At 37.9% G+C, this 14160-nt stretch overlaps 1 protein-coding gene across 3 annotated transcripts in view; it reads left to right on the forward strand.

The window, feature by feature from the left end:
* Positions 1-14160, forward strand: part of PARD3B (par-3 family cell polarity regulator beta) — a 1037301-nt gene that overhangs the window by 745014 nt on the left and 278127 nt on the right. The window lies entirely within an intron of this gene.

Here is a 14160-nt window from a genome sequence, read left to right on the forward strand (position 1 = left end):
AAAAGCTGTGGAACTGTCAGAAGAAATAGAAATCGGGACATGTAAATGAGACACACAGAAACATATTAAATGAGGACCTACCAGTGACACAGTGAAGAGAGGAGAGAGGCAAGCAGGCATGACACTGGAGGGAGAATGACAGTGGATCAGTGAAATGATTTCTGGGCTGCCTCCTAGTTCTGCACAGGCTGGGGGCAACTCACAGCCTATCAACTCAGGACATCTCCTCCTTGGCGTGATTGTCAACAGAGAACTCACCTGTTCCAGGTGGTCCTTGATTTTGTATGTCTGACTTCAGACTTTCTCCATGGGAGTTTCTGAGAAATGCTGAATATAGTCTTCAGTACCTCAGCTGACAGATGAGCATTTCTGTCCTCTCTCAGTGGCACATCCTGGGAGCCACGAGTTCTATTTCTGCAGTGTTGCCATTATGGTCTTTCCTAGTAGCGTTTGGGTATTTATTTGAAATTTTTAGGGTATTTTGCACTCATTTAAGTTACTTGGACTATATGTAAAATCATGTGGCTGTGGTGGGGAGGAGAATGCCAAAGAATGACAATAAAATATTCTAAACTCTGGAAATATATCACAAAATTTGTCATCCCAAAGTTGGGTAACTGGGAATTTTATCTATTAACTCTTTCTCCCCTTTTATAGCACATAACAATTGTTTGACTGTCATATTCAAAAGGAAAAATTTTTTAATATATTTTTCAAAACCTTAGGCCTTAAAGGTATTACTACCAACGAGGGGCAGCGTCAGCTTAGAGTGAAAACACATGGTTTGGTTGAATGTTTCTATGTGAAGTAAGACACACACCCAATTGCAAGTGTCTACACGTCCTCAGGAGCCTGGAGAATTTGAACTAGAAAGTGTCCAGGTTCAGAGAAACTAAGCACAAGAGAACGTGGAGTGGGACTGAAACAAAGAAATCATGACAATCTGAGATCTGTAGCTAGAGTATATTCTCTCCAGAGCATTCTTCTGGAGAAGCCAAACAGTCATAGAGAAAAGAGCTACAGATGCTGATAGTGGGAAGTGATCTAACAACAAACCTAACTTGCCACCCAGTTAGGCTAATGGATCAACAAAATCCACCCGTGTCCATAGAAAGTCTACTTGGCCTTTCAGTGATACATTCACATATTAAAGAACAACCGTGGATCACCAGATATTTGAGGAAGGCCCTCACAGGAAAGAGACTGAAATAAAAAATAGATACGTAAATTAAGAGGAAAAAGAGACAATGCATAAGGTCAAAGACATCATCAAATAATTATATTTCAGAAAGAAGAGAAATTTTATCTTTGAGGCAAAACTAGATGCAATAATAGAAGAATAATCATAAATTATTAAGAAAATGTAATAGGATTGGAAAATAAAGTTGAGAAGTTCTGCTAGAGAGTAGAACAAAAGGACAAAACATGGACAGTAGTAAAGTGAAGGTTATTAGAAGATCATGCCGAGATGCCCCACCTGCGATGAATTAGGAGTTTCAAAAAGAGAGAACAAGAAAGAGTTAAAGAGAATGTGTAGCACAATTAAGGCATATCCTCATACAATTTCAGAACATGAAGAATAGAAGATTCCTAAAATTTCTAGAGGGGAAAAAAAAACAAACCAGGTTTCCTAAGAAGGATCAGGAAGCAAAACAGTGTTGGACTTCACAACAGCAATACTGGAGACGGTAAGCCAAGACTGAGGTGCCTTCAAAATTCTGTGAAAGTGATTTTCAGCATAGGATGCTTTATTTGGTCAAATATCAATCAAATGTAAGGGTAAAAGCGTTATCAGACATGAGGAATCAAGCAGTTTTTCTCCTGTGCATTCATTCTCAGGATTGACTAGAGGATGTACTTCATCAGATAAAGGAGTATAAATCAAGAAGGCAGAAGATATCAGGTTCAGGAAGCAAGGGTCCTCCCAGAAGAGAACAAAGGGCAGCCTTAGAAGTTCAGGGAAGGCAAGCCTGATAGCTGAGTAACCGGGCTCAGCAGCAACTATCCTGGAGAGACAGCACGATGAGGGAAACAGTGAGACGGAGGCTCCAGGAGGGAAACTCCAGGGAAAACAGTGGAACTGTCAAATTTGAGATACAGTGGCAGAGTTGGAGTGACCAGAAAGAATGAGGGACAACATACAAAAACAACGCAAATTTTTAAAAGAGGCAACTATTAATTCCGGAGGAAGAAATGAACAAAGAAAAAATGGTCATTAGTATACCACTTGGCTTAGCACTGAGCGATGTTTACAGGGTTGTGATAATATAAGCATTAAATTGAGCATAGCTGTATGAGGAGTATGGGAGCATATAGGAGGGTAAGGAACAGAGATAGTTAACTCTTTATCTCCCATCATAAAAGGATACCGAATCATGACTAAAGTTTCTTAATCAAGAAATAACATTATAAGCTCATTTTCTAGAAGTGTGGGTATCAGCTAAAATATTTCAACATGGTTGCCTCAGGAGGAGTCCTCAGAGTGGGTGGGAAAGATACTGCTTTGAGTACACTTTAACTTTTATAACTGTGGATTTTGTGCATGTATTATTTTGATGAAATAATTCTTTTTCAAAATAAAAAATGTTTCTTATATTAATAACATACATGCAGATTCCTGGCTTCTCCTAGAAAATTAAACCATTGGCCCCCTTGGAGCCACGTTCCACCTGACAGGATGGCTTGCCCTATTTAGCTGAAGCACACACACTCCTACCTGCCGCAGTCTCTACCCTGCCCCATTGTCTCCCTGCAGCTGAGGCTAAGTGTCAGGTGCTATTTTGCATTGTGATTATGTGGTCATTTTACTTGTTGCAGAGTTAAGAAAATCGGGGGACATCATTTTGAGCTCATGCCTCCATCAAAAGTGGGACAATGAAAGAGATTCCAAGAGGGCTTTGGGTTTCCTAGCTTACTGTACTAGGTTATCTGCCTGGCTTCCAAGGCATTCAAATTTTCTGCTTAAAATCCACAATAATATAGTACAAGCTTTTGTTAGGTCTGAGCAGAGACCGTCCGTCTTATGGTCACCTGTTTATAAGAAGTCTTATAAACTTTGTCACCCTGCAGCTATTTCTTCTCCAGATTGCTATCTCCAAAGACCTGATTTTTCATTTCTCTGATCATACCCTCACACTTGATCTTCTTCACATTTTCTCTCTCCACACAGTGAGGGCCTGATCAATGAGGAATGACTATCTGTTGATGACTTCACAGCTCTCACCCACTTTACTGCAGTTCATGCATTCTGGTGTCCTGCTTCCTTTTTAAATAGCACCATTATCCTGATAGCTCGTGCTCAGTGGGTGGCCTTCTGTGACTCCTGTGTATGTTTCTCCCGTGGTTGAACATAGTGAATACGTTTCCATCTTATATTTATGCGCTTGCGTTTTCCTCCTTAAGTGCATTGCCCTCCATTTATTTCCATTCACTTTTATTTTCCTTATTCAAAAACACTTTTCCAAATTGGTCAAAGCAGGTTTTAATTTTCTACTGCTGTCAAAGGTGCTGCATACCTCTCTTTGAATTGTAATTATCACACTTTATAATGATGCTATTTTTTTTATTCAAATCACTGGTTTAAACATGAAATTATATAGACTCTATGGCCGATCTCTACAGACTATTAGGAAATGCCAACTCAAGATTACCCTTGAGCCATTGAAAATGGTGTGATTTTTTTTTAAACTTTGAACTAATTAACCTGTTACTTAAAGTAGACTGAATTAAGCATAATCTATAATTTATTGTTAAGTAAACATGGTTAAAGCCAACCTGTATAGGAACACCAAAGATGTAAAATTTACACTGTTTGTTACTCTTGGATGTAAAGTTCCAAATAATCTAAAATAAAAAGCCATTATAGAAGAGGGACAGTGAATCTGGGAAAAATCCTAAAGGTCTTTTATTTAGAGCTCTTTGTACAAATAGCATTAAAGTAGTAATATCAATGAGAGATACTCTTGTCAAATTTAGGATAATCTGAGGAGCAAACTGCAAGTTCTCCATTTCATTTGATATGCTGGCAAACATACTAATATTATTTGTCTCTCTCTTCTTATATAAAATAATATTTGTTACCAAGCCCATTGCCTGGTGATTTAGGAAGGACTGGGGGATTGTGTCTAAGCAAAGGAAGCTCTCCAGAGGTGGTAATGGTAATCAGAGTAATCCAGTAAGCAGTAGCTAAGAGGTTAATTGAGGGGAAAAATTTTTAAAGGGAGGGAGCAGGACTGGGTAGGGAGAGCCTTGACCACTGCACAAATCTGACAAAGGCTTGGCCAACCCAAACTGAGCTCCAGAGCAAAAATTGCCCATTAGAGGAGTTCCACGCTGGGCAAAAATAGCCGAGCCCTAGAACCCTACATTGACTGGTGGCTACCTTGGAAAGAATGTGTCCTCGAGTCCAAAGCTGAGGGGGACTCTAAAAACAAGAATAGCTAGAGGCTGTTCTTTGCACTCTGTGCTGCTGAATGACAAGTTCTTTCTTGAAGGAAGACACAAGCAGCGCGTCTTTATCTCTGTGCGTAGAACATTCCCCTTACTGCTAAACAACTACTAAAGATGGTTTTGCCATTCTTGTTCTCTTATTTTCAACATTTCACCAACACATGAAAATTCCACTCTTCTGTACCAAAGTAATATTGTCACAGGGGACTGAAGTTCCCAATATCTAAGGAAACTCCCAAGTATTTAGGTAAAGGAGTAAGACTGGGATAGGCAAGAAATAGCACAGAATTGGGTAGGAAAGAGACTCACCAAGCACTGACCCTACCTGAAAATGAAAAAACATAATAGGTAGGTGACCAAGGAATCAGACGTGGGCCAGGGTTACCTAAAATGTGTTTCCCATTCATTACACAAAATGATTGCATTTGCCTCTTTGAAAATGATTAGCTCCCAGCACTCTGAAAATCATGGAGAGAAAGTTGATTGGGAATTTTAATCATCCAGAATCAACCCTAGTTTTGAGAGATGTGCATGCCCTTTGGTTCTTTTAACACTGAATCTTGCCTTTGAATATCATCATTTAACTGAAACAAAATCAGTTAGATAAGGGAGATTTTCATTTTACAGTAGAACATATAGAGAACATATAGTGCAAGGAAAGGATAGTAATAATAATAAAAATTCTTAGGTGATGTTACAAAGTGACTTGAATTCTGGGAAATACAAACAAAATGAAAAGGGAAATTCAGGTAAAATAAGAAAAAAATACACACAAAGATAGAGAATAATCTCAGCATTGATATTGTATATATACCGGCTCATTACCCACTGCATCAAAGATCATAATGTGTTTATTATGCCATTTACCAAATGTTAGCTATTTCCTGAACAGCTGGCCTCTCCTGTCCTCTGTTAATAATGATGCTTGCACTTTGGGGCAGAAAACTTGAGAAAGATATCTGGAAAGAATCTGCAGGAAATAAGAGAGGAATCGGTCATCTCTTTAGTTTTGCTCTTTTTACACAGTTCCAATGGCTTTTTGGAGTGTCATAGGTGCTACAACTAAATCTTCAAGGTAGAACCCAGGAAAAGGAAGAAGCAAACAGCAAACACAGTCATTTCCTCTGTAGTCTTCCCTGGTCCTTACCTAGCCTGCCTCTTCAAATTCTGCTGGCATGTGAGAGGCCTGCCAAGGTCAGAGAGTAAATAGCAACCAATTTGTTGTTTCTTGTTGCCATGTTTCCCCCAAAGTGGGTAAATAGTGAAGAGAAATGTATCTCCCCACATCACACAACCATCACTGTAAACAGGATTTCTGAAACAACTCTAAAAAAGAAGTATGCAGGTATTAATTATTCATTTGTATTTAAGAATTTCTTCCATTAGCATTTTACAGAGATAAGAATTGAAGATATAATTAAACTTCGAAATGAACACCGAGGTTTAATTAGTGAGTAGGTAGCACTCTCTACCTGACATCTTCCCAATCATATAACAAAATGTTACAAAAGAAATATTTTAGCCAAAGCGAGAGAAGTATAACTCTTTCTTTTTGTTAGAAAAGGGAGAAAGAGGGAAATGTGAGATTGTGTTCCATGGTATTTTATTTGATTATGTCATTTGATGGAGACCTGTTAGAGTTCTTTCACCCAGAGTGTAAACACACAGTAAACAGACACCAAGACGTGCCCAAGCCCACACCACGCAGCCACGTTTTGTGGTAGTTCAGCTGGCTCCCCTTCAACTCTATCCCAACCCTTGAATATTTCTTGAGTTAGATAAGTAGTCTTTGTATGCCGCTGTTTATCAGAAAACCCTGGGTTTCTGGATTGGCTTATGAAGATGTGCATTAGGTTAAAAGCACATCATAGACAAACATGTGTTGAACATTATTCTGCGTGTCGACTTTGAAGAGCCTCCCAGGTATATGTAGGATTTCATGTGATGACGAGATGAATTCACTTCAAGGTACTCAATCTTACTGCCAATATTTTGCAATAAGAAACCATCTCTAGCCTCCTTAGTTTGCACATCTGTGTTTGATAACATGGGAGAATGCCTTTGATTAGACTTTCAGAGTAATCATTCAAACGCAACTTTCTCCTCCGCTTTGCTGCATCTTATAAAGTTAGATTTTGCACATTAGTGATGCACTTGATTGCACTGAAATAATATTGGTTTTATGAGAGAGTGCAATCTTGTTCAAAACATGTCTCTCCCCCTGCCCAAAGTGCTGCTATTTTGGTGTCAGTTTCCCCTCCACCACCACTTTTATGAGCACTTCCCAAAATATTATTTTATCTTTGTTTCTTTTCCTTTATTGTATTTTTATACCTTTTAATCGTGTTTTTTTATGGTACCTTAATAGCCTAAGGCAAAGTTACAAGTGGCGTTTTCTCTTCTCTAAATCATTTTTTACTTTTATGTAACCCTAATGGCATTAAAAGGAAAAGGGTCTCTGGATTGTCACCAAAATACTTATTTATAATTTCCCACAATATGCTTAACATTTCTAAGCATCGGAATCTCTTAAAGTATCTGTGCTGTTCATTTTTGCTTAATTTCTGTAATGATTTGTCTCTAGCAGTTACAAAAGTATATTCTTAGCCTTTCTCTTTTTTTATTATTTATACAGTTAATGACTTTCATGTTTTATTAAACAACTATTTATTGAACTATTTATTAAAAAACTATTTACACCTTGTTGGCAATTAGTACTTTTATTAAATTTTATTAATTACACATTGAATCAATGCCAAGAGCAGCTTTTTTAATCTATATTCTTGGTTCGTCTTCCTGGTTTTCACTTCAAACTAAGTGAAATTCTTCTATTTGTTATTTTTCAAACACTAAGTATTATTTTGTGGGATGAAATACAGAGTTGAGTTGGAAACGGAGGCAATTGGTGCTTGGACAATGGTTATTAAGCCATTATCCTCTCTTTCCTCACTTTGTGCCTTTGCCCCCCATTTACGATGTGAAATAAAATATATTTTTGAAACCAGTGTTTTTGATGAGATCTTTCCTTGGAGGAATTGTATCAGTGATTAATCTCTTAATCCTGGTTGGCCACAGTCTTTGTTTTAACCTCATCCATCAGTCTTGATAGATGTAGCCCAGGTCATCTCCTTTGGGCGAGGAGTGGTGGATTTGGAACTGTGAAAGGATGCCCTTAGGCTATGTGGTGGGAGGGGGATGTCTTTGCCAACTGTGCCTAGTGCTGAGTAAGTGACAGACTATACAGTTTGGATGGGAGTGAGAAAGGAGGGCAGAGCTTCAGCAGAAACTTAGTAGGTTTTAAGAAATGAGAATCCAGCCGACCAAAAGAGAAGATTCCACAAGCAGAGATCTCCGCGGTTCTGTTGCCTATCAGGACCTTCAAGATAGAAGTGACTGCCTTGGAAATTGGAGGCAATTATTCCATTTCCAGTGTTGTTTTCTGCTTCTTTATATGGGTTTAAGTCTAGAATTGCTAAATGTAGCTCTAGGAGTAAGTTTGGTTGCTAGTCTGTCTCAAGGTTATTAAAATAAGTGAAATGTAGGGCGAAAATGAGAGAAAATATTGATTTGTGGAGACTTCCCTGAGAGAGGTGTATGACAACTTCTGCTGGATCTGTTTGTACATATAGCATCCCAGTGTCTTCCTGTCAAACTACCTGCCTCCCAGGATGTATGTGAGGTACCGAGGAAACACAACTAAAGCCAACTGTTTAAAAGAAGACCATTCTTTATGGAGTACTAAGCTCTTTTATAAGACTAAGTTAGATGTGGGGAATTCTTAGATAAATAGGCTCACGGATGCTAAATTCTACCCGGTTTGCTCTCATTACACAGATATCCATAAGAGCCTTGGATTTTGTATGTCTATAAAGACAGTGTTTGTAATTGAGCTTTGTACTCTTTGTAGGGTCGGCATATGATAGGTTCCCCTCATAACGATAACAGAATCTTACATCTAGTGAACATGTAGGAGTAAATATTTAAACCATGTGTGAGGGAGGAAAAAAAGAAACATAGTAGAGCTTTTCTTTGTGCTGTGCAGTTATGGATTATCTTTGCTGGCTGGATAGTTATTTCAGATTTTTGTGGTCTCTCATGTCCTGGATTATAGGGAGTCTTGTAAATGGGTTTCATATGGTAGCTGGTGACTCTGAAGGACTCTATTTTAAGATAATTAACTTCACAGTTTTAAGTTAGATCTATGCCGCTCACAGAATGAAGTCATTTTTATTTAGGTATGATTTTATTAGGTTAGCTAATACCTATAGGAACACTGAATATTTGCTTTGATTTACCTCTGTATCACCTTTACTTAAATATTGCACAAGAAAAACAAGGACATAAGGGTAACCATTCTGGATCAGATGCACAGGCAGCATTTGGTGTCTGGTGCGGCACCCAGTGACGCTTTAAGTTCTTTGATAAGAGACAGTAGAGATATACAGGGAGCACCAGACTACCATAGCCTCGGGTTTCACTTACTCCCTCATTCTTCATCACCTAAGTGTGCTCATAATTTTGCAGCCATGAGCATCCCTTTGTCACACTCCTGACTTGTTGCTTGTGTCTGCTGATTCATCTAGTTTCATTGCTCTCATGAAAACCAGTCTGCATTTTATCATATCGTTCAGAAGTGCTCTATTTTGGTAGAAAAGAGTAAACCACGCCCCCCCCCCGAACCTGTGGCTACATCATACAGAGAAAAAAAATCAGTTTTTCCTCTTTCTATCCTTTAAAAATCTCCCGAAAATGTATTGAGGCAGGAATCGCAACAGAATCTACCTACCTCCAAAGCGGTAACTTTCCCACATACAGTCTAATAAGGTTTTGTCTAGATAAGCATCTTCTGATCCTACAGATTCCCTAAAACCATTACTGTGTCCAGCCTGTCCCACCCTTTTGGGAGCAATGTGCTCCACAATTAACTGTAAGTGAAAGAAATGATCAGGACCAAAAGGAACATAAGAACTACAGCTGTGCTCCTGACAAGAGCAATACTTGCTACAGTTTATCCAGAAAGCCTTCCTTTTTTTTTTTTTTTTTTAACATCTATATTGGAGTATAATTGCTTTACAATGGTGTGTTAGTTTCTGCTACATAACAAAGTGAATCAGCTATACATATATACATATCCCCATATCCCCTCCCTCTTGCATCTCACTCCCAACCTCCCTATCCCACCCCTCTAAGTGGTCACAAAGCACCGAGCTGATCTCCCTGTACTGTGCGGCTGCTTCCCACTAGCTATCTATTTTACACCTGGTGGTGTATATATGTCAATGCTACTCTCTCACTTCATCCCAGCTTACCCTTCCCCCTCCCTGTGTCCTCAAGTCCATTCTCTACATCTGTGTCTTTATTCCTGTCCTGCCCCCCTAGGTTTTTCAGAACCATTTTTTTTTTAGATTCCATATATATGTGTTAGCATATGGTATTTGTTTTTCTCTTTCTGACTTACTTCACTCTGTATGACAGACTCTAGGTCCATCCACCTCACTACAAATAACTCAATTTCGTATCTTTTTATGGATGAGTAATATTGCATTGTCTATATGTGCCACATCTTCTTTATCCATTCATCTGTCGATGGACACTTAGGTTGATTCCATGTCCTGGCTATTCTAAATAGTGCTGCAATGAACATTGGGGTACATGACTTTTTCTGAATTATGGTTTTCTCAGCGTATATGCCCAGTAGTGGGATTGCTGGGGTCATATGGTAGTTCTATTTTTAGTTTTTTAAGGAACCTCCATACCGTTCTCCATAGTGGCTGTATCAGTTTACATTCCCACCAACAGTGCAAGAGTGCCGTTTTCTCCACACCCTCTCCAGCATTTATTGTTTGTAGATTTTTTGATGATGGCCGTTCTGACCAGTGTGAGGTGATAGATACCTCATGTAGTTTTGATTTGCATTTCTCTAATGATTAGTGATGTTGAGCATCCTTTCATGTATTTGTTGGCCATCTGGTTGTCTTCTTTGGAGAAATGTCTGTTTAGGTCTTCTGCCCATTTTTGGATTGGGTCGTTTGTTTTTTTGATATTGAGCTGCATGAGCTGATTGTATATTTTGGAGATTAATCCTTTGTCAGTTGCTTCGTTTGCAAATATTTTCTCCCATTCTGAGGGTTGTCTTTTCATCTTGCTTATGGTTTCCTTTGCTGTGGAAAAGCTTTTAAGTTTCATTAGGTCCCATTTGTATATTTTTGTTTTTATTTCCATTTCTCTAGGAGGTGAGTCAAAAAGGATCTTGCTGTGATTTATGTCATAGAGTGTTCTGCCTATGTTTTCCTCTTCTCTGGCCTTACATTTAGGTCTTTAATCCATTTGGAGTTTATTTTTGTGTATGGTGTTAGGGAGTGTTCTAATTTCATTCTTTTACATGTAGCTGTCCAGTTTTCCCAGCACCACTTATTGAAGAGGCTGTCTTTTCTCCATTGTATATTCTTGCCTCCTTTATCAAAGATAAGGTGACCATATGTGCATGGGTTTATCTCTGGGCTTTCTCTCCTGTTCATTGATCTATATTTCTGTTTTTTTGCTAGTACCATGCTGTCTTGATTACTGTAGCTTTGTAGTATGGTCTGAAGTCAGGGAGCCTGATTCCTCCAGCTCCGTTTTTCTTTCTCAAGATTGCTTTGGCTACTTGGGGTCTTCTGTGTTTCCATACAGATTGTGCAATTTTGGTTCTAGTTCTGTGAAAAATGCCATTGGTAGTTTGATAGGGATTGCATTGAATCTGTAGATGGCTTTGGGTAGTATAGTCATTCTCACAATGGTGATTCTTCCAATCCAAGAACATGGTCTATCTCTCCATCTGTTTGTATCATCTTTCATTTCTTTCATCAGTGTCTTATAGTTTTCTGCATACAGGTCTTTTGTCTCCTTAGGTAGGTTTATTCCTAGGTATTTTATTCTTTTTGTTGCAATGGTAAATGAGAGTGTTTCCTTAATTTCTCTTTCAGATTTTCCATCATTAGTGTATAGGAGTGTGAGAGATTTCTGTGCATTAATTTTGTATCCTGCTACTCTACCAAATTCATTGATTAGCTCTAGTAGTTTTCTGGTAGCATCTTTAGGATTCTCTATGTATAGTATCAAGTCGTCTGCAAACAGTGACAGTTTTACTTCTTCTTTTCCAATTTGGATTCCTTTTATTTCTTTTTATTCTCTGATTGCTGTGGCTAAAACTTCCAAAACTATGTTGAATAATAGTGGTGAGAGTGGGCAACCTTGTCTTGTTCCTGATCTTAGAGGAAATGGTTTCAGTTTTTCACCAGTGAGAATGATATTGGCTGTGGGTTTGTATATATGGCCTTTATTATGTTGAGGTACATTCTCTCTATGCTTACTTTCTGGAGAGTTTTTGTCATAAATGGGTGTTGAATTTTGTCCAAAGCTTTTTCTGCATCTATTGAGATGATCATATGGTTTTTCTCCTTCAATTTGTTAGTATGCTTTATCACATTGATTGATTTGCATATATTGAAGAATCCTTGCATTCCTGAGATAAACCCCACTCGATCATGGTGTATGATCCTTTTAATGTGCTGTTGAATTCTCTTTGCTAGTATTTTGTTGAGGATTTTTGCATCTATGTTCATCAGTGGTATTGGCCTGTAGTTTTCTTTTTTTGTAGTACCTTTGTTTGGTTTTGGTATCAGGGTGATGGTGGGCTCCTAGAATGAGTTTGGAAGTGTTCCTCCCTCTGCTATATTTTCGAAGAGTTTGAGAAGGATAGGTGTTATCTGTTCTCTAAATGATTGATAGAAATCACCTGTGAAGCCATCTGGTCCTGGGCTTTTGTTTGTTGGAAGATTTTTAACCACAGTTTCAATTTCAGTGCTTGTAGTTGGTCTGTTTATATTTTCTATTTCTTCCAGGTTCAGCCTCGGGAGGTTGTACTTTTCTAAGAATTTGTCCGTTTCTTCCAGGTTGTCCATTTTATTGGCATACAGTCGCTTGCAGTAATCTCTCATGATCCTTTGTTTTTATTCAGTGTCAGTTGTTACTTCTCCTTTTTCATTTCTAATTCTGTTGATTTGAGTCTTTTCCCTTTTTTTCTTGATGAGTCTGGCTAATGGTTTATCAATTTTGTTTATCTTCTCAAAGGACCAGCTTTTAGTTTCATTGATGTTTGCTATCGTTTCCTTCATTTCTTTTTCATTTATTTCCTGCTGATCTTTATGATTTCTTTCCTTCTGCTAAATTTGGGGGTTTTTCTTCTTCTTTCACTAATTGCTTTAAGTATAAGGTTAAGTTGTTTATTTGAGATGTTTCTTGTTTCTTAAGGTAGGATTGTATTGCTATAAACTTCCCTCTTAGAACTGCTTTTGCTCATCCCGTAGTTTTTGGGTCATCGTGTTTTCATTGTCATTTGTTTCTAGGTATTTTTTGATTTCTTCTTTGATTTCTTCAGTGATCTCTTGGTTATTTAATAGCGTATTGTTTAGCCTCCATTTGTTTGTATTTTCTGCAGATTTTTTCCTGTAATTGATGTCTAGTCTCATAGTACTGTGGTCAGAAAAGATACTTGATACGATTTCAATTTTCTTAAATCTACCAAGGCTTGATTTGTGACCCAAGATATGATCTATCCTGGAGAATGTTCCATGAGAACTTGAGAAGAAAGTGTATTGTGTTGTTTATGGATGGAATGTCCTATAAATATCAAAAAGTCCATCTTGTTTAATGTACCATTTAAAGCTTGTGTTTCCTTATTTATTTTCATTTTGGATGATGTGTCCATTGGTGAAAGTGGGGTGCTAAAGTCCCCTATTATTATTGTGTTACTGTCGATTTCCCCTTTTATGGCTGTTGGCATTTGCCTTATGTATTGAGGTGCTCCTATGTTGGGTGCATAAATATTTACAATTGTTCTATCTTCTTCTTGGATTGATCCCTTGATCATTATGTAGTGTCCTTCTTTGTCTCTTGTAATAGTCTTTGTTTTAAAGTCTATTTTTTCTGATATGAGAATTGCTACTCCAGCTTTCTTTTGATTTCCATTTGCATGGAATATCTTTTTCCATCCCCTCACTTTCAGTCTGTATGTGTCCCTAGGTCTGAAGTGGGTCTCTTGTAGACAGCATATGTCCGGGTCTTGTTTTTGTATCCATTCAGCCAGTATGTATCTTTTGGTGGGAACATTTAATCCATTTACATTTAAAGTAATTATTGATATGTATGTTCCTATTACCATTTTCTTATTTGTTTTGGGTTTGTTTTTGTAGGTCTTTTCCTTCTCTTGTGTTTCCTGCCTAGAGAAGTTCCTTTAGCATTTGTTGTAAAGCTGGTTTGGTGGTGCCGAATTCTCTTAGCTTTTGCTTGTCTGTAAAGGTTTTAATTTCTCCATCAAATCTGAATGAGATCCATGCTGGGTAGAGTAATCTTGATTGTAGGTTTTTCCCTTACATCTCTTTAAATATATCCTTCCACACCCTTCTGGCTTGCAGAGCTGCTGAAAGATCAGCTGTTAACCTTATGGGGATTCCCTTGTATGTTATTTGTTGCTTTTCCCTTGCTGCTTTTAATATTTTTTCTTTGTATTTAATTTTTGATAGTTTGATTAATATGTGTCTTGGCATGTTTCTCCTTGGATTTATCCTGTATGGAACTCTCTGCACTTCCTGGACTTGATTGACTATTTCCTGTCCCGTATTATGGAAGTTTTCAACTATAACCTCTTCCAATGTTTTCTCAGTCCCCTTC

Source organism: Balaenoptera borealis (genome assembly GCF_965194805.1).
Source record: "Balaenoptera borealis genome assembly, chromosome: 6".
In the NCBI taxonomy this organism is placed as follows: domain Eukaryota; kingdom Metazoa; phylum Chordata; class Mammalia; order Artiodactyla; family Balaenopteridae; genus Balaenoptera; species Balaenoptera borealis.